The 22,123-nt window shown below is 39.7% G+C and overlaps 1 long non-coding RNA gene across 1 annotated transcript in view; it reads left to right on the top strand.

Moving 5' to 3' along the window:
* Positions 1–21,792, top strand: part of LOC149128698 (uncharacterized) — a 37,165-nt gene extending 15,373 nt beyond the window's left edge. The window contains exon 4 of the long non-coding RNA XR_016236613.1: positions 20,391–21,792. This is a non-coding gene — a long non-coding RNA (uncharacterized LOC149128698). The remainder of the gene's footprint in view (positions 1–20,390) is intronic.
* The last annotated feature ends 331 nt before the right edge of the window (positions 21,793–22,123 follow it).

Genomic DNA, 22,123 nt, shown 5'->3' with positions numbered 1-22,123 from the left:
TTACGTTCCCACCAACAATGGATGAGGGTACCTGTTTCCCTACATCCTTGCCAGCATTTGTTGTTTGTTGATTTCTCTATGAAAGCCATTCTAATTGTGGTAAGGTGAAACTTCACTGTGGTTTTGATTGACATTTCCCTGATGGCTAGTGTTCCTGAGCATTTTTTCAAGTGTCTGTTGGCCATTTGAAATTCCTCTTTTGAAAAAATGCCTGTTTAAGTCCTTTGCTCATTTCTTAACTGGATTGTTTGTTTTATTGTTGAATTTCTTGAACTCTTTATAGATTCTGGATATTAAGCCTTTACCAGTAGCTCAGTTTGCAAATAACTTCTCCCATTCCATCGATTGCCCCTTCACTTTTCTGGGTGTTTTCTTCTTTTTTCTTTTTCTTTTTCTTTTTTTTTTTTTCCAGCATGGAAGCTTCTCAGCTTGATATAATCCCATTTGTCAATTTTGGCTTTGATCGCCTGTGCTTCTGGTGTCTTTTACAAGACATCTTTGCCTATGCTATTGTCTTTCAAGGTTTCCCCAATGTTTTCTAATAATTTGATGTATTGGTCATTGATTTAGATCTTCGAGCCATTTTGAGCAGATATTTCTATAACATGTTATATAGGGGTCTTGCTTCATACTTTCTCATGTGGAGATCTAGTTTTCCCAGCACCATTTGTTGAAGAGAGTATCTGTGTATCCTTGCTACAGGGATTGATTTTAGCTCCTTTGTCAAAGATAAGTTGGTTGCAGATGTATGGATTGATTTCTGGAGTTTCTATTCTGTTCCATTAATTTACCCTTCTTTTTTTTTTTTTTTTTTTTTTGCCAGTACAGGCTGTTGTGATTTTAACTGCCCTGTAGTATGTCTTAAAATCTGGTATTATGATGCCTATGGCTTTGTTTTTGTTGTATAATATTGCTTTAGCTATTCAGGTTCTACTGTGTTTCCATAACAATTTCAGCATCTTTTTCACTAGATCTGAGAAGAATGTCATTGGTATTTTGATTGGAATTTCATTGAATCTCTAAATTGCTTTTGGTAGTATGGACATGGTGATAATATTGGTTCTTCCAATCCATGAACATGGAATATTTTTACTTTTCTTTTTTTTAAAGATTTATTTACTTATTTGAAAGTCAGAGTTATACAAAGAAAGAAGAAGAGGCAGAGAAATGTCTTCTATCTGCTTGTTCACTCCCCAGTTGGCCGCAATAGCCGGAACTGTGCTGATCCGAAGCCAGGAGCCTGGAGCTTCCTCCAGGTCTCCCACGCGGTACATGGGCCCAAAGACTTGATACATCTTCTATTGCCTTCCCAGGCCATAGCAGAGAGGTAGATTAAAAAATGGAGCAGCCAAGACTAGACCTGGTGCCTATATGGGATGCCAGCACGGCAGGAGGCGGCTTTACCTGCTATTCCACAGTGCTGGCCCCTATTTTTTGTGTCTTCTTTTTCTTTCTTAGTGTTTTATAATTCTCATCATCAAGATTTTCATGTCCTTGGTTAAATTTATCCCAAGGTATCTGATTTTTTAAATAGCTATTATAAATGGGATTGATCTTAAAAGTTCTATCTCAGACATGACATTGTGATGCAAAGGATATTGATTTTTTATGTTAATTTTGTATCCTACTACTTTACCAAATTCTTTTATGAGTTTTAATAGTCTCTCTTTTTTTAACTTTTATTTAATAAATATAAATTTCCAAAGTACAGCTTATGGATTACAATGGCTTCCCCCCCACCATAACATCCCTCCCACCCGCAATCTCCCCTTTCCCACTCCCTCTCCCCTTCCATTCACATCAAGATTCATTTTCGATTCTCTTTATCTACAGAAGATCAGTTTAGCATACATTAAGTAAAGATTTCAACAGTTTGCTCCCACACAGAAACATAAAGTGAAAAATACTGTTTGAGTACTAGTTATAGCATTCAATCTCAATGTACAGCACACTAAGGACAGAGATCCTACATGAGGAGTAAGTGCACAGTGACTCCTGTTGTTGACTTAACAAATTGACACTCTTGTTTATGGCATCAGTAATCACCCTAGGCTCTTGTCATGAGCTGCCAAGGCTATGGAAGCCCTCTGAGTTCACCGACTCTGATCATATTTAGACAAGGCCATGGTCAAAGTGGAAGTTCTCTCCTCCCTTCAGAGAAAGGTAACTCCTTCTTTGATGACCCATTCTTTCCACTGGGATCTCACTTGCAGAGATCTTTCATTTAGGTTTTTTTTTTTTTTTCCCCCCAGAGTGTCTTGGCTTTCCATGCCTGAAATAGTCTCATGGGCTTTTCATCCGGATCCACATGCCTTAAGGGCTGATTCTGAGGCCAGAGTGCTGTTTAGGACATCTGCCATTCTATGGGTCTGCTGTGTATCTCACTTCCCATGTTGGATCGTTCTCTCCCTTTTTGATTCTGTCAGCTAGTATTTGCAGACACTATTCTTGTTTATGTGATCCCTTTGGTTCTTAGTCCTATCATTATGATCAATTGTGAACAGAAATTGATCACTGGGATTAGTGAGATGGCATTGGTACATGCCACCTCGATGGGATTGAATTGGAATCCCCTGGTATGTTTCTAACTCTACCGTTTGAGGTAAGTCACCTTGAGTATGTCCCAAATTGTACATCTCTTCCCTCTCTTATTCCCACTCTTATATTTAACAGTGATCACTTTTCAGTTAAGTTTCAGCACTTAAGAATAATTGTGTCTTGATTACAGTATTCAACCAAAAGTATTAAGTAGAACAAACAAAAAAAATACTAAGAGGGATAATGTATTAAGTTGTTCATCAACAGTCAGGGCAAGGGCTGATCAAGTCACCGTTTCTCATAGTGTTCATTTCACTTTAACAGGTTTCCTTTTTGGTGCTCAGTTAGTTGTCACCTATCAGGGAGAACATGTGGTATTTGTCCCTTTGGGATTGGCTTATTTCACTCAGCATAATGTTTTCCAAATTCCTAATAGGGATCACTTTTCAGTTAAATTTAAACACCTAAGAATAATTGTGTGTTAATTACAGAGTTCAACCAATGGGAGTTTTAATAGTCTCTTAGTGAAGTCTTTTGGATCCTGTATATATAGAATCATGTCATCTGCATGTAGGGATAGTTTGACTTCTTTCTCCCCAATTTGTATCCCTTTGATTTGTTTTTCTTGCCTAATGGTTCTGACTAAAACTTCCAAGACAGTATTGCTAGCAATGGTGTGAGAGGGCATCCTTGTCTGGTTCTAGATCTTAGTGAGAAGGCTTTAACTTTCAACTCAGTAAGATGATGGCTATGGGTTTGTCATAAATTGCCTTGACTGTGTTGAAGAATGTTCCTTCTATATCAATCTTCTTAAGGTTTTTATCATGAAAGGATGTTGTGTGTGTTTTTTTATATGCTTTATTTATTTATTTGAAAGTCAGAGTTATACAGAGAGAGGAGAGGCAGAGAGAGAGAAATAGAGAGGTCTTCCATCCAATGGTTCACTCCCCAATTGGCCACAATGGCTGGAGCTGCGCTGACCTGAGGCCGGAAGCCAGGAGTTTCTTCCAGGTCTCCCATGCAGGTGTAGGGGCCTGAGGACTTGTGCCATCCTCTACTGCTTTCCCAAGCCATAGCAGAGAGCTGATTCAGAAGTGGAGCAGCTGGGTCTTGAACCAGTGCCCATATGGGATGCTGGCACTTCAGGCCAGGGTGTTAACCTGCTGTGCCACAGTGCTGGTCCTAAGGATGTTGGTTTTATCAAATGCTTTGTCTTCATCTATTGAGATAATCATATGGTTGTTGTCCTTCAGTTTCTTAATGTGATGTATCACATTTTTTGATTTGTGCATGTTGAACCATCCCTGCATGCCAGGAATAAATCCCACCTGGTACAGATGAATGATCTTTCAGATGTGTTCTTATATTCGATTGGATAGTATTTTGTTGAGGAATTTTGTGACTATGTTCATCAGGAATATTAGTCTATAGTTTCCTTTCTCTTGTATCTTTTTCTGATTTAGGAATTAAGGTGATGCAGGCTTCATAGAAGGAGTTTGTGAGGATTCCCTCCCTTTCAATTGTTTTGAATAGCTTGAGAAGAATTGGAATTTGTTCTCTAAATATCCTTTAGACTTCAGCAGTGAAGCCATCTAGTCCTGGGTTTTTCTACGTTGGGAGAGTCTTTCCTACTGATTCAATTTCTGTCTTAGTTATTAGTCTGTTTAGGTTTCCTGTGTTTTCATGGCTCAGTTTTGGTAGATTGTATGTGTCTAGGAATCTATCCATTTCTTCTAGGTTTCCCAATTTGTTGGCATACAGCTTTTTGTAGTAATTTCTGATGATTCTTTTTTTTTTCTGTGGTGTCTGTTGTTACAGTTCCTTTTCCATCTCTGATTCTATTAATTTGGATCTTCTCCCTGTTTTTTTTTTTTTGATTAGTTGAGCCAATGGTGTATCCATTTTGTTCATTTTTTCAAAACAGAATCTTCTTTCACTGATATTTTATATTTTTTCTGTTTCTATTGTGTTTATTTCTTTTCTAATTTTTAATTATTTCTTCTAATTTTGGGTTTGGTTTTTGTTGTTTTTCTAGCTCCTTGAGATGCATTGACAGTTCATTTATTAGGTGCCTTTCCAATTTTTTGATATAGGTACCAATTGCTATAAACTTTTCTATTAACACTAGTTTTGTTTTATCCCATATGTTTTAATAGTTTTTTTTTAATCTTCATTGATTGCCAGAAAGCTTTTGATCTCTCTTTTGATATCTTCTGTGACCCACTGTTCATTTAGGAGCATGTTGTTTAGTCTCCATGTATTGGTGTATGTTCAAGAGATTCTTAGTAGTTGGATTCCAGCTTCATTCCACTGTGGTTAGAGAAGATGCATGATTTGATTTTGATGTTTTTGAATTTGCTGAGATGTGCTTTATGGCCTAGCATGTGATATATCCTAGAGAAAGTTCCATGCATTGGTGAGAAGAATGTATATTCTGCAACTGTAGGATGAAAAGTTCGGTAACTATCTGTTAGTTCCATTTGGTATACGTTGTTGATTAACCCTTTTGTTTCCTTGCTGATTTTCTGCCTGGTCGATCTGTCCATTGCTGAAAGTGTTGAAGTCCCCCATTACTATTGTATTGGAGTCTGTGTCTCTCTTTAGATTGATTGACATTTATTTTAAATAGCCAGGTATCCTTAATTGGGTGCACATACATTTATTATTGTCACATCTTCCTGTCAAATTGATCCCTTAATCATTACATAGTGCCCTTCTTTGTCTCTTTTAACAGATTTGATGTTAACATCTATATTGTCTGATATTAGGATGGTAACACCTGCCCTTTTTTGCTTTCCTTTAGTATGGAATGCTTTTCTATCCTTTTGCTTTCAGTCTGTGTGTATCTTTGTTGGTGAGATGTGTTTCTTGTAGGCAGCAAATAGATGGGTCTTGTTTTTAATTTTTTTACCCAGTCTGTATCTTTTTTTAAAAATTTTTATTATTATTATTATTTTTTATTTGACAGAGTTACAGACAGTGAGAGAGACAGAGAGAAAGGTCTTCCTTCTGTTGGTTCACCCCCAAATGGCCGCCACAGCCAGTGCTGCGCTGATACAAAGCCAAGAACCAAGTGCTTCTTCCTGGTCTCCCAGCGGGTGTGGGGGCCCAAGCACTTGGGCCATCCTCCACTGCCCTCCCAGGCCACAGCAGAGAGCTGGACTGGAAGAGGAGCAGCTGGGACTAGAACCGGTGCCCATATGGGATGCTGGTGCCACAGGCAGAGGATTAACCAAGTTAGCCACGGCACTGCTCCCCCCCGCTCCCCCTCCAGTCTGTATCTTTTAACTGGAGAGTTGAGGCCTTTTACGTTCAAGGTTGATATTGATAAGTAATAACTTGGCCCAACCATTTTTCCATAAGTATTCCTATTGTTTACTTTGGATTTGCTTTGTTATGGAAGGTCTTTATTTCACCTTATTCATATTTCACCTTATTCATAAATGAGAGCTTTTTAGTATACAGTTCATTCTGGTTGACTTTTTTTTTTTTTTCTCTTAATACTTGGACTACATCTTGCTGTTCTCACCTAACTTGTAGGGTGTCTCTTGAGAAGTCAGCTATGAATCTAGTAGGAGATCCTCTATAAGTAATCTGGTGTTTCTTTTGTGTACATTTGAGAATATTTTCTATGTTCTGTGGAAAGTCTAACTACAATGTGTCATGGAAGATCTTTTCTGGTTTATTAGGAGTTCTATGTGCTTCAGGTACTGGGATGTCTTTTTCTTTGTCCAAATTAGTGAAGCTTTATGTAATTATTTCACTAAAATGGCCGTTTAGTCCATTCTCTCTACACCTTCAGGAATTTCTAAGACCCAATGCTGATTCATTTCATAGTATTCCAAAAATTTCCAACACTGTTTTTAATTTTTCTAATTTCTCCTTTTTATTGGCCTGACTGTAAAATTTCCAGGGATTTGTTTTCTAACATGGATATTCTTTCTTCTGCCTAATTGAGTCTGTTGTTAAGGCTTTCTACCGCATTTTTATTTGACCCATTAAATTCTTCATTTCTAATATTTCCTTTTATTTTCTCTTTAAAAATCTCAATTTTATGGGAAAAATTTTCATTCATGTCATGTGTGGAGTTCTTTAATTTGTGGATTTGCTTCTGATTGCTTATGAGTAATCCTATAATTAATTTTTGCAATTCCTTTTTTGGCATTTCTTCAATCTCTTCATTTTCATGTTTTAGTATTGAAATGTTATTGTGTTCGTTTGAGGGTGTCAGCTATCTTCCTTATTCTTGTTTCCTGAGTTTCTGCCTTTATTTTTAAGCACTTCTTGAGGTAATTTTTTTTTTGTTTTTCTCCTCTGATGGCTTTTATCTTTGGACTATGGCTCTGTGACTTAGTATCATCAGAAACTGTACAGGGTAGGAGAAAATAACAAGATATGGTCCAAGTCTTTTTTTTTTTTTTTAGATTTTATTTAATGAATATAAATTTCCAAAGTACAGCTTATGGATTACAATGGCTTCCCCCCCATAACGTCCCTCCCACCCGCAACCCTCCCCTCTCCCACTCCCTCTCCCCTTCCATTCACATCAAGATTCATTTTCGATTCTCTTTATCTACAGAAGATCAGTTTAGCATACATTAAGTAAAGATTTCAACAGTTTGCTCCCACACAGAAACATAAAGTGAAAAATACTGTTTGAGTACTAGTTATAGCATTCAATCTCAATGTGCAGCACACTAAGGACAGAGATCCTACATGAGGAGTAAGTGCACAGTGACTCCTGTTGTTGACTTAACAAATTGACACTCTTGTTTATGGCATCAGTAATCACCCTAGGCTCTTGTCATGAGCTGCCAAGGCTATGGAAGCCCTCTGAGTTCACCGACTCTGATCATATTTAGACAAGGCCATGGTCAAAGTGGAAGTTCTCTCCTCCCTTCAGAGAAAGGTAACTCCTTCTTTGATGACCCATTCTTTCCACTGGGATCTCACTTGCAGAGATCTTTCATTTAGGTTTTTTTTTTTTTTCCCCCCAGAGTGTCTTGGCTTTCCATGCCTGAAATAGTCTCATGGGCTTTTCATCCGGATCCACATGCCTTAAGGGCTGATTCTGAGGCCAGAGTGCTGTTTAGGACAAGTCTTAAGAGAAAACAATTGTCAACCCAGAATTCTATATCCTGTTATGCTCTCATTTATGAATGACGGTGAAAGTGTCTTTCAGGGAATACTTAGGGGCATGTACTAGGTGTGACCAGGAGTTCTGTTCTGTGCTCCTGGGTGAGGGGAGTATCCAGGAAACACCCACGTTGGCCGTGGTAAATCTTTCTTTCTTTTTTTTTTTTTATCAGAGGGGTGGGTTTGATTATCTACATGGGCATAATCTCACCCTCAACTCCTGTCTTCCAGTTTATCAATGTCTGGGTGCTAACCCCACTGGGTGCAATATTCATCTGCACTGCCACAAGAACCACTTGTAGTGTTGTGAAAGTGCTTTGCAGAATGTAGAGGACTGCACAATAGTGGACCATTAAAGACAAAACTCATTGTGGCTTTGATTTATGTGAATCTGACAGCCAATCTGTCACTGATGTTGAGCAGTTTTCATGTGTTGATGACCATTTATATTTCTTTCGAGAAATATTTCTTCAGATAATTTTATCATCTCTTTGAATTGTTTATAATTGTCAAATGTTTAAGGGGCTGGTGCTGTGGTGCAGCACCTGAGGCGCTGGCATCCCATGTGGGCACTGGTTCTGGTCCCAGATGCTTCAATTCTGATCAAGCTCTCTGCTATGGCCTGGGAAAGCAGGAGATGGCCCAAGTCCTTGGGCCCCTGCACCCATGTGGGAGACCTGGAAGAAGCTCCTGGCTCCTGGCTTCTGGCTGCAGATCAGTGCAGTTCGGGCCATTGCGGCCAACTGGGGAGTGAACCATTGGATGGAAGACCTCTCTCTTTTTCTTCTCTCTGCCTCTCCTCTCTCTATGTAACTCTGACTTTCAAATAAATAAATAAATCTTTTAAAAAAATTTTGAGGGATATGGATCTGAAGAACTTTATTCAAATACAAAAGTGATACCTATATGCACATGCTCATTGCAGAACTATTTACAGTAGCGAATTTAGAGAATCAACTTTGTTGCCCATGGATAACTGAGTAGATAAGGATAATGCAGTATAATACAAACTGGGATATTAGTCACAATAAATGAAAACTTGACATTTGCTGCAAAATGGGTAGAACTGGAGATCTTTATGCTAAATGAAATATGCCAGATGCAGGAGGACAAGTGCTATGTGTTTTTTCTCATATATGGAAATTTAAAATAACAAAGTCTGTCTGAACTTGGAATAGTGATTAGAAAAGGCTGGAAAGGATGGGAGGTAGAGAGAGGAATATTGGATATTGGGGTACCAAAACACAGATATAAGTAACAGAAGTAACAAGTTCTAGTGTTTCACAGCATTGTAAGATGATTATAGTTTGTAATGGGTTCTATACTATATGAAAACTGGAAGAGAGGAAACACAAGAAGAGATGAGATGGAAATGCTAGTTGCCTGGCTTGATCAGTTTATGCTGTTTATATGTGTTGAAAGATTGTACTGTATTCCACAAAAATGTAAGTGTTGTATGTTAATCAAAAGTTTAAAATGTTATAAAGTTATTTTGAAATGTTACACATTTCTTTCACTACATTTTTAAAATCTGAGTGCCAGAGAGAGAGAGAGAGAGAGAAGAGAGAAGAAGAGGGAGGAGAGGAGTAGGTAGGAGGAGAAGAGAGGAGAGTGGAGGGGAGGAGAGGAGAGAAGAGAGAACTCTCATGCACTTCCAAGGGGCCCACAATAGCCAGGATTGGGCTGTGCCAAGGCTGAGAGAGGATAGGAACTCAATCCAGCTCTCCCATGTGGGTGACAGGAAACCAACTACTTGAACCATCACTGCTGCTTCCCAAGGTGTGCATTAGCAGGAAATTGGATTTGGGAGCTGGAGTCAGGACTTGAACCCAGCTGCTCCAATATGGGATACAGGCATTTTAGCTGGTTCTTAATTGCTAGGCCAAATGCTTGTTCTTTTGTATATTTTTTAAACATTTAGAACAGTTCAAAAAAATAAGGTGAAGAAAACAACTTGGTATTTCTATGGATTTCTGTACATCCTTTGAGAAGTCACCATAGTAAAGCATCTTTTTATTTGAATCATAGTAATATAGCTCAAAATATATTTGAATTACTCATTTTGTCAGTTTAATGAGCCATTATAGAAAAGAAATATTAATAATTTAAAGAAATAGCACATTTTGAATGGAAATGGAATTATCTTTCACTGGATAAGTCATTTGACTATTAAAAATCAAAGCCAGCATCAAAAAAGATGCAGTTTTGCCACCGTTTTTGCTATTCAAAGCAAAAGGAGTTGGAAATGTCAAATGCAGTTCCAAAAGAGATCTTCCTAATAAGATATGACTAGGAGCAATCACAGCACCATTAGAATAAATGTATAACCTCTTTTATGGTGATTGCCTTAAAGGATACTCTGTGTTCCTGGATCTAAGCATTGATATGCTTATTCAAGAAGAGTCACACTTGGCAAATTCAGATCAGGTTGCAGTGTATGGAAGATGGAGGTTGTGTAAGAAGGAAAGGATGTTCCAGTTGGGATAGGCTGATGAATCTTGTTACAGTTGAAAGGTAGAGGAGGTTAAGAGTGACTACTGGGGACTTAGTGACTAAGGAAAAAAAAAAAGTGGTATAGGTGTCAGTTGGGAATGAAATCTGAGAGACAGGGGCTAAAGGGGGCAAGTAAACGGTCTTATAAACCACGATTTTTAAATTAATAAAAGGAAATCTAAATAAGTCCAGGAGTAGTTAATATAAGAACCTACCTTTTTTTTTTTTTTTTTTTTTTTTTTTTGGACAGGCAGAGATAGACAGTGAAAGAGAGAGAGACAGAGAGAAAGGACTTCCTTCCATTGGTTCACCCCCCAAGTGGCTAACACGACTGGTGGGCTGCGCCAGTCCGAAGACAGGAGCCAGGTGCTTCCTCCTGGTCTCCCATGCGGGTGCAGGGCCCAAGCACTAGGGCCACCTCCACTGCCCTCCCAGGCCACAGTAAAGAGCTGGACTGGAAGAGGAGCAACCGGGACCAGAATCCGGCGCCCCAGCTGGGACTAGAACCCGGAGTGCCAGTGCCGCAGGCAGAGAATTAGCCTAGTGAGCCACAGCGCCAGCCTAGAAACCACCTTTGGTACAGAGATATTATTCCAGATGTGGGTCAGAAGCAATAGACTCAGTTTCTTCCTCTGCTGCCCATCAGTGGCGTGATCTTGGGAAAGTCACTTGGCCTCACCTGTGCTCATTACTATTTTGTACATATATCTAGTAAAGCCCTTATTACATTCCATCATTGTAAGCATTTGTGCATCTTTCCTCCTTATTTCAATATTTCAAGAAAGCTCTCTTAACTGATTCATCTTTGCATTTCTGAGTGCTTGGGAAAAAATCCTGGTGCAAAACAGGTGATTAATCACAGTTGAAATAAGTTGTAGTGTTGTGAAAGTGCTTCACAAAATGTAGAGGACTGCACCCTAGTACCATCAAAGACCATGAGGACTGAGCTGTGATTAAAAAAAATGAAGCATTCTATACACAACAATTAATTGTATTTTTTAGTGCTCAGTTCAAGTCCAAAAGGACTGAGATATTAGAATGTCTCTGTTTTGTTATTATAGGTAGGGGATAATGTTAATTCTTAACAAAATGAATGGCTTCATCTTGATTGGAATATGTAGGAATAGTCCTTGCATGTTTGGCAACTTATCACTTGCCTGGTAGTAGAAGCTTGATATGAAAGGACCAGATTCAATACCTGGTTCTTCCTGTTTTTCTGTTTCTTAGTGCTGTTATGCTTTAGTGGAGTTGTGGTGGTATTTTCCCATTTTGAAGTCAATTTCAACCACTGCTCCACATAAAAGGATATCTTTTCCCATACCTAGCTTGGTACCTGATTCCCATCAGGAACTTGTGTTTCGTGTTTATCAGATGTCCCATGGTGCAGTTATCTGTCTATAGGCAGAGATAAGATCCACCTCTCCTTGAGCTGACCTGGAGACTTGCAGATGGGGAAACCTTCACTTGGAGCTCTATGAAATACTTCATGATTTTATGAAGCTTGAGGGTGGCAGCTTTGACCTATTCATAGGTCTTCTATGTACAGACTATGAGCTTACATTGGGATGACTCTACTGGAGATGAGAATGGAAAACAATACAATCAGAAACAATTTTTATGACCCTCAAGCTCTTGAACCTAATTGGCAGCCAATCACTCAGTAAGAATTGTGCTACATTCACTCAATGTTGTATCAGCTTGTGCTGTCCTACTTGATAAGCCCCTCCCCATTTATTTTCTTCTGTTTTATCCTTGAAAAGAAATTGTTCCCAAGGATGACTCCAGTTGATTATCCAGAGGTGTCAAGCGTGATTAATACCCTACCTTACATCGTACATCATCTTTTTTTTTTCCCCTTTGGGACCTCGAGAGCAATGTCCTTTTTTGCTCCTTACTGCCACAACAAATAAGTTCCCCTGTACTGTATTTACAGAAAGACATATTTCCTGATGTCTGTGCCCTACACAGGTTAGCAGATTGGATGGCAGTAGTTAGGATTGTCATAAATCCAGTGCTGGCTTGATGTGTCTGATGGCCGGGGTCAGGCTCATGGAACTGCCATAAATGGCTGTGCAGGAAATGACAACCAGAAATAGTACAGTCCTCCTCCTTGACTCACCCTATCCAACCACAGAGCCCAACAACAGAAAATCCAGAAAGTCCGGACATCCCTGTTTGAGCTAAGAGCTATCATCATTTCCCATGTGTAGTAACTTCAAAGCCTCATGCTAGGGAATGGAGGAGCATATATCTTGGTCAACCATCAGAACTTAACCTCAAGAACTGCCTCTACCTCTTTCAGGCTTACATGAAGTAAAACAAGGAAACTCTTCAAGCTGCTGTTTTTTTTTTTTTTTTCTCTACCACAAATAGGAGTTAATAATGCTTTGCCTGCCGTTTGTGAGAAAGACTGAATTCTCTATTAGATGCAAAGTGCTTTGTAACCTGCCAAACGCTATGGAAGTAAGTGGGGTTAGTGTCTTCTGCTATGTGCTGGACTATGCACTGCTTCCTTCTTGGTCTGGATTTCAAAATGTACATGTAGGTCCACACAGCTGCTTCCATTCTCCTCCTTTCTGGTCTAACTTTGCCCAGATGCTTTTCCTTGACTTCCAGTTTTGGCATGATCCCTGGCTCTGGACCAACAACTTCCCACAGCTATGTTGGGCTTCCTCATATGTCCTGAGCCCTATCTGCTATGTTTTTGCCAAATCAAGGGTTCACTTGCAGCCTTGATTCTTGCCTTTTGTCTGCTTAATTCCACTTGATGAAATGTTTCAAGAACCTTGTCAGGTAGATTTAAACAGGGTTTTATAATATACTTAGGAAGAAGGATGGAAGGACAGCAGAGAGCCTATCTGCTGGTTCACTCTTTAAATGCTCATTTCCAATAGCTGGGGCTAGGTAGGGCCAAAATTTGAACATGATCCAGATTTTCAGCTGTGGGTTGCAGGGACCCAATTACTTGAGCCACCTCCTAGGGTCTACCTTAGCAAGAAGCTGTAGTTAGAAGCCAGAGCTAGGATTTGAAACAAGGTAATCTGATGTGGGATGTGGACATCTTAACTCCGAGGCTAAATGCCCTCTCCTATCCAGATAGAACTTTTTTTGTATTATTAAAAATAGTTCATTTAATTGAAAGAGTGACAGAGGAGAGAGATTGAGAATGAGCAAGATCTTCCATCTGCAGGTTCACTCCCAAAATGGCTGCAACAGCTGGGTCTGAGTAGATCTGAAGCCAGGAGCCTGGAACTCCATCTGAGTCTCCCACATGGACGATAGGATGCATACACTAGGTACATCATCCACTGACTTCCCAGGTGCATTAGCAGGGAACTGGATTAGAAGCAGGGCAGTCAGGAGCAGAATTGGCACTTGGATGTGGGATGCTGGCATCACAGGCATTGGCTTAACCTGCTGCACCACAATGCCAGCCCCTTAATTTTGTATTTGATATTGATAAGAAATTATGTACTTGTCTTCAGGTGGGGTTCTGTATGTTTTAAGTAAGTGTTCTTGGGCTGAAAGGGACATATAGTAATTAAAATCTCAGTAATAGACTAGAACTAAACTATCCTAGCAAGATTTTGAATTTAGGAATGGACCAGAGAGGAAAGAGAATGAAGAAGCAGAAAAGGCTTTTAAAAGCTTCGTTTTAGAGTATGTGTGGTTATGATTAATTGTTAGTTTTGATATAATAATAGAGCAACATAAATTTTACTATGACATGAACAGGAAAATAGCCATTAGAAAACTGAAAAGACTGTAAAAAATTTACAAATAAACAAGAGGGAAGATGGTAGATATAACTGAAATTTCACTAAGCCAAGAAATGAAGAAAAAAAAAAAGGAAAAAGGAACTAGAAATCAGAAAAATAGAGCAAAATAAGATGCCAGGTAGACTTACAGGTGAGCATTGAAGCAGGGATTCTATATATGAATTTTTTTAAATTCATTTGAGAGGTTGAATTACAGTGAGAGGAAGAATCAGAAGGAAGGGCATTCCTTCCGTGGGTTCACTACTCAGGTGGCTGCAAAGGCTGGAACTGAGCCAAACCAAAGCCATGAGCCAGGAACTTCTTCTGGGTCTCCCACGTGGGTGCAGGGGCCCAAGGACATGTAGCATCTCTTACTGCTTTCCCAGGCCATAGCAGAGAGCTGGATTGCAAGAGGAGCAGCCTGGACTAGAACCCGGTGCCCATATGGGATGCTAGCACCGCAGGTGGAGAATTAACCCACTGCGCCATAGTGCCAGCTCTTCTATGTATGATTTTAACAGAGTGAAAGAAATTAAACTCATAAAGGGTTCTTCAGAGATTTCATGGAAAATGAGTATTTGCAAAAGACTTACTTGTACCAAAATAAGTTTATGCTTTTATAAGGATATAAATTTATATATGTTTATCTATAAACTTTTTGAAGTACTCTTTTATATGTACAGGTTGAGTATTGATTATCTGAAATACTTGGGACTGGAAGTGTTTCAGATTTTGTAATTTTTCAGATTATGGAATATTTACATAGACTTTATTTGTTGAGTACTCCTAATGTAAAAATCAAAAATTCCAAGTGCTTCAGTTTCCAGAACTCTTGAGCATCATGTCAGTGATCAAAAAGTTGCCGATTTCAGAACATTTTGGATCCTTGGATTAGTGATGTTCACCCTGTATATTCAAGGAAACAACTCATTTTTGGTGGGGCTTTTTCAACAAGTCCACCCTACCTTCCAAGAACCTACATCAAGAGTACCATAGGGGTCTACATACTCAGAAGTCATATGTCACACTCACAAACTGATAAAATATTTCCTGAACATTTTTTTCCACCACGACAGGAATATGTTTGTAATGACCTGGGAGACCAGCATAGCTTCTTGTATTTCCACACTAGGACACAGCCATGTGAGGAGAGCTGTCCTTGTACCATGCCAGCTACTCTTCTGTCTCCATCCTGCTTTGTCCTGCTTTGCCTGGATCTCTGCACTTCATGTGTGGACACTACAGTCTGCATGTCCAAGTTCTTTCCATATCCTGCAGCAAACAGCCACCCTTTTCTATGTCTCAGGCCCAAGAATGTGCCTTTTGGCCTGTTCTGTACTTGCAAGACAGGAGCGAAGGCCTGGAACAGTTTGAGTTTGGTCCGGAGGCTCTAGGGCTCCAGTTACTGGGCTTACGGTTTTGAAGGAAGGCATGTGATCTTGGCCTTGCTGATTTTTCCCCTGTGTTAGGCACCCAGGGGTAGGAGGCATAAATTGGCTCTTAGAATGTGTGGTTCCTGGCACTGGGGCCTTCTGCTGTGCTGTAGGTGCAGTACTCCAAGTGAAAGGGCTTAGAATGCTGTTTTCATTTTATGAAAACTCAGGAAAGATTGAAAGTATGTTTGGGTATTCCTCTCCACTCCCCACCCCCCAGGCAAGGAGGGCTGAAATCTCAGATGGGGACATGTGACACTAAATTCCATTGTTGGCTCCTCTAACACATCAGCTGGCTTTTCTATTTGTACTTTTCTCATCAGTGAAATGTGAGAAGTTCCCTCTCCAGGGGACATTTTAAAAAGATAAATGTTGGTCTCCAGAATCTGAAGGCACATACCCTGAGTTGATGAATGTGAGGAATAACACTAACATCTCCCCTGCACCCCCAGTAAGTCTGGCTTCAGGGCTCCTTTCCCTTTGGTCTGTGCCTTCTGCAGGACTCCCAGCAGGGACACCAGATTGTTCTTTTTTTTTTTTTTTTTAAAGCTTTTGTTTAATGAATACAATTTTCATAGGTACAACTTTAGGAATATATTGGTATTTCCCCCATATCCCCCCTCCCTCTCCTACTCTGATCCCACCTCCTACTCCCTCTCCCATCCTATTCTTCTTTAAGATTCATTTTTAATTAACTTTATATACAGAAGACCAACTCTATACTAAGTAAGGATTTCAACAGTTTGCACACACACACACACACAATGTAAAACGTACTGTTTGAGAACAAGTTTTGCAGTTAATTCTCATAGTACAACTTATTAAGGACAGAGGTCTTACATGGGGAGTAAGTGCACAGTGACTTCTGCTAGGCTGCTTGTCATGTTCTTTACAAAGCTAAAATACCTAAGGCTCATTTTTCCCCATGCACATTCAAATGCTTGGGCTTTTCCACTAGCACAGGTCTCAGCTAGCCAGGTGCCTTTCTATGGGGGGATGCGGGGGGCCCTGCCAACTGCCTGGCCTCTCCTGAGTGAGAAAGTGGGGGGAGGTGGAGCTCCAGAAACAAGCTGAGGACGTTTGACTCAGGCCCTAGAAATCATCTCTCTCCTTAATGGCAGAGAAAAGCAACCCCCCCTTGTAAGGAAGAAGGAAAATCACAGATGTGAAAGTGATGAGAGATGAAAATGATTGGGTTCATCTGAGAGGATGAGCCAGGTTCTCTTCCCTTCCTTATTTGATCCTCCTGCGTTGAGCTCTCCTCTGAAAATAAGCACCTTGGCGCTATTAAAAATCCTCTGCTCTCCAGGGCAGTCCCTCTGATTGGGTCTTTACAGAGGAAAATTAGTTCAGAGGCAACAGTCAACAGGCTGTCCTGCCACACAGCTGGGGAATACAAACTTCTCAAGCATTTAGAGCCTTTCTACTCACTTAACTGCCCTTGAAGGAAAGGCTGGGACCATTGTCTTTGTTTCTGGAAAATGCCAAGAGTAATTGGGACCAGGACATGACTCAAGGTGGAGTCAAAGTCAGGGTTTTCACTGGAGGTGAAAATAAAAATGAATGCTTTAAAGTATTAACATTCTGGGAGGCATACTTTTAAGTAATGTCTTGTAAATAACTGTACTTTCTTCCGATCACAAAAACAAAAGGCAAACCAAAACAAACCACCAGCAATGGAGAGGGTACAATTTTCCCCTCAGCTGAGGCTCTATTTGCCGAATTGCAGCCTAAGAGAGAGAGAGATTTTTATAGCCAGGTTATAAATGCCTGGGAATCAGGAGGTTTTGATGGAAGTGCAGCCGACCTTTAGCTGTATTGACGCTTGTGAGTGCTACTATGATAAAAATGCTCTCCTCCCTCCACCCCTACTCCCCAAGCTCTTTAATTCCTGTAAATAATGTGCTGGGCTCCCACTGAAGCTAGTCAGTGAAGCAGCCATGAAGATATGATTAAGGAATAAAATTCCCATTCGGGGTCAGGAAGTAGGACTGTGGATTTGATATCTAACCACTCCACTGGGAAGGGGGAAAAAAAAGCACCTTTGAATAGCACAGTGATCGCTGAGCAGCAGTGAAATGGTTAACTCCCTTCCCTTCCTCCCTGCTCCCCAGCTGGGGATCGCTGAGGGAGGGCCAGTGCTCTCCCCATCTCTAAGCCCATGAATCTGCTCTGGAAAATATCTTGATGCAGTAAATAGCAGTGCCCTTGGGGCCCTAGGCATTTCTGCACCCCCCCCCCCTTCACATTATCAGTGATGAGAGATGCTCAGTGTTGATAAATGCTCAGTTGGCACCAGGTTGTGGTACAGACTCAGAAATCCTGTCTCCCAGTCAACTATTGGATTGCTGCAAATTAAGCTCAGATATTCACTGTTACCTCTGAGAGACATAACTCTACCCTCCCTCACATGAAACCAAGGTCTCTTCCTTTGGAGAGCTCATAAAAATTGGAGGCTTTTGTCATTGCTTTCAATCAGATTGCTCTCAAATCAGGGCATACGCGTTTGTCACCACCACCGCCCAACACCCAATAAAGCATATGTTCCCATCTATTAAGTCCTTTGCACATCAGAGTCATCAAAAAAAGGGGTCAAATAACATAGTTTGGCACATTTTCCAGTTTGCTATTTACCATGGAGATTTTGTAGATAGAAAAAAAAAGTTGATAACTGCCCTTGAAAACAGGGGAATATGGAGATTTTCTGTCTTGACAGGTTTTTTTTTTTTTTTTTTTTTTTTCTTCCCTCCTTAGTCTCACAAATCAGGCGGTCTCTGTATTCTACAAAATGTAAAATTTAGTTGGATGACTTTTCATAAACTTCATTTTTAACACATTTTTTCCTCTTGTATTTCTATAATATATGCAAAATGCCAAGCTCCTCGAAAGAACTTTACAGGTCATTTTCCTGCCATAATAGTCGAATCAGCAGCAAATGCACTTCATGGTTTAAATGCAGTGACAGAAGTAGTCTGACAGCAGAAATATGTACTGGATAGTAACTTCCACAGAAGCCTTGAGATTTTCACATGAGTGGAGATTATGGCTTTGGAAATCACTTATTTTTCCCAGAGATCTTTCCTTTGTAAATATGGACAAAGAGCATTTATTGGCTCTGTACTTGGAAGTGCCCTTGACCTAGTGACATTATTGATTTCTCAACATTGTCTTTATATGTACTGGTCCAAGAGGACAGAGCCATAACAGCTGCCTCCCTCAACAATTAATTTTGATCTGCTCTATATAATGAACTTCACAGAAGCCCTTGGAGGAACGAATTCCAGGTCACTGAGTGAATGCACATATACCATGAGCATGATATCTTTCGCACCAAAAACAGGTCACCTGGTTGGCTAAAAGATTTTACTTCTCATTTGTGAATATTTTGATTTGAACAGCACTGAATGGGTAAAACAATAAAATCATTTAGAGTTATTAATGTAATAAGCTATTTCATTATAAAGGATATAGATAAAATTATGATAGTTAAGTAAAACTTGAGGTGCTTTATCTCATCAGTAGTGAAATAAAACTACAATTAACCCGTTTCTAAATATGAAGGGGTTTCTGGTTACTTGAACTCACATGGCATCCTGGATAACTGTGCAATTCTTTTCAATAGAAATCTTGTGTATTATTCTAGGGCCTATGATTTTGGGACTCAGGGATGTTGTTGCAAATAGTAAGCCTTCTTCCATTGCTGATTTTGTGTCTATTTTTTTGGAAGGTACACACATCATCAGAATCCTGACCAGTGGAGGAAACTGTGCAGAGCCCCCCGCTCCCCCACCTTTTATTTTGTTTGAGTTGAAAACTTCCATCTTAAAAAATAAATTAACAAACTATTGAGACCATAAAATTTTTCTCCCATAATTGTTTTTAAGAAAGATTAGGGCATCAAGATGTTCCTGAATGAGATAAAAAGTCCAATTAGTGTGTCTAATCACATTGGCCTATTTGATTTGGGCAAAAAGATTTTACTAAGCTTACTCTTTGTGAATCTTGACATTGTTATTTTTTAACAGTTCTTATGTAATATGTAAACCAATAATAGTGATTGACTTTCATTCCATTATATCTCAGGAAATAAATGAAGATTAATTACTATTAGTATTTTGTATTTCTTTGGTCAGAGCAACACACAAGCTGTGTGCATTTTCCCGTGAGTAATTTCCTTATTATAATGGATGTGGTTTGGTTCTTTTGACATGTTCACAGTGATATTTGAATTATAACAAAAGTCTTCCTCAAGGTGCAGAGTTTAGTTAGGACCTGTGGAATTTTCTTACCCCTGGCCCTCAAAATAAGGGACCAATTGCTCTGTTAGGTTTTGAACCTTCCATCATTGTGTTTTTGATTTTTCTTTCTGTTCCACTTTTGCTCCTTCTCTTTCTTTCTCATCTTGAATAACTGTATAAATATAGAAAAATACGCAGAATATGATAACAAATACTCTGTATCACTTGGTACTCGTATTGCTGTGTAATATACCAGTTCAACATTTAGCTACTTAAAACCTTCGTCATTTATTATGGGAAGTTCTGTTGATCTGGGCTGGACTTGCTCATATGTCTGTAGTCAGCAGGTAGGTAAGCTTGGCAGAGGGCGGGGCTGTCTGCTCTGTGATAGTCACAGCTGGGATGACTAAGCTATGTTCCAGAGGCCCTCTCAGCCTCCAGTCAACTATTTTGGAATTATTCTCATGGTGGAGCCAGAGGTCTGAAAGAGACAAAGCAGAAATGGGCAAGGCCTTGAGACCTCAGGGCTGGAGAAATAGACTACATCTGTTGATGAGATATGATGTGATACTGCAGAAGGTATGGATATAGAGAGGCCTTTCATTGTGGGTGACAATGAAATTAACCTGCCACACAAAATACTGTCTTTCTGGGATTGACAGTTATTAACATTTTGTCATATTATTCTCAAAATATTGATAAAATATCAAAGATACATGTGAAAAATGTGGGCCTCTTGCAAATCCAGTTCATTTTATATATGACCATTCTACTATTTTTTTTTTTTCTGACAGGCAGAGTTAGACAGTGAGAGAGAGAGACAGAGAAAGGTCTTCCTTCCGTTGGTTCACCTCCCAAATGGCTGCTACCTATGGCCAGCGTGCTGCGCTGATCCGAAGCCAGGAGCCAGGTGCTTCTCCTGGTCTCCTCTGCGGGTGCAGGGCCCAAGGACTTGGGCCATCCTCCACTGCCTTCCTGGGCCACAGCAAAGAGCTGGACTGGAAGAGGAGCAACTGGGACAGAATCCGGCACCTCAACTGGGACTAGAACCCAGGGTATCGTTGCCGCAAGGCGGAGGATTAGCCTAGTGAGCCACAGCACCGGACGACCATTCTACTTTAAAAATACTTTTGTTGGTGTGGTGTACAGTCTTGCACTCTCCCTCCCTCTCTGACACCAAACGAGACACTAAAAATTCATGGAAATGTAATTAAAATATCACTATATTTTGATGTAAAAGTTTTTTAAATCCTTGTATAATTTTTTTCATAATATGCATTTCCATGGACTTTTTGGAAGACCCGTAGTAAAATGGTGGCATTAATATATTTTTTGTAAATTCTGTGACAGTTCTACTTATAATCAAGATGTAATGTCTAATAGTTTACACTTGACCCTAGACTGGACTTCCTAACTCCTGATAATGATTAGAATTCAGTGAAAGAGGTACTGCCTGACTTCCAAGTCTAGGACATCACAGGGCATTCAGTCTCTGCCTGGCTTTCTCCTTGTTGGGGCACACCATTTGGAAGCTCTGAGCTAAACTGTAAGATGTCCAACTGAAGTCACTTTGTTGAAAGGCTCCCAAAAGGATAGAGAGCTGCATGGGGAGCCCAGGCCTCTCCATCTTGTGTGCTGATGCTGGGGAGAGAAGTGATCCAGGCTCCAGATGATGTCAGCCTCTGGCTTTTGAACCACCCCAGCTGCTGCTGATTGGAGCAAAAAGAATGAGGTTTCCTCAATAGGTCCTGCCCAACATGTGATTTGTAAGCTGTACTTATCAGCTCAGGCTGCAATAACAAAATACCACACACTGGGAGGCTTAAACAATAGTAATTTATTTTCTCACACTTCTGAAATCTGGAAGTCTGAGATCAAAGAGGATAGCATAATTGGTTACGGCTGAACAGTGACTTCCTAACCATTGGACGGCTTCCTTCCTGCTCTGTCCTCATCTGGCAGAGACACAGAGATGGAGATGGAGATGGAGAGATAGAGATCAGCCTTGGGTGCTTTTTCTTAAAAGGGATGATAATCCTCTCTGACTCATTTTAGGCTAATTTTTTATTCCAAATACAGTGATGTTGGGGGTCAGGATTTCAGCATATGAACTTGGAGTCAACACCATTCAAACCATTGCCTGAGCAAAATAAATATTGTTATTGTAAGTCACCTAAGTTTTGCTGTGCTTTTGTTCTGTAGCAATAAATAATAGGATTATAATCATGATACTATGCTTTTTTGGCTGTAAATACTTACATAAATTATATGGTACTTAATATTCTATAATATCCTCTTTGATTCAAGATGCTTTTGAAATATATCCATGTTGCTATATGTAGATATAAATTATTCATTTTAATTGATGCATACTAGTATAGCATGAGACTATACTATATTTCATGTATAAATTCCCTTAAATCATGAGCCTTTGGGTTGTTTTCAGTTTTGTTACAATTATAAATAATGCCACAATAACCATGTTTTATATTTTTTTTTCTTGCAGGTAAACACAGACTTTTTCTAA

Source organism: Oryctolagus cuniculus, chromosome 1 (assembly GCF_051225735.1).
Source record: "Oryctolagus cuniculus isolate XC-2025 breed Fujian yellow rabbit chromosome 1, ASM5122573v1, whole genome shotgun sequence".
NCBI lineage: Eukaryota > Metazoa > Chordata > Mammalia > Lagomorpha > Leporidae > Oryctolagus > Oryctolagus cuniculus.
The sequence above is the reverse complement of the archived record's forward strand: the minus strand, read 5'-3'. Positions and strand labels throughout refer to the sequence as shown.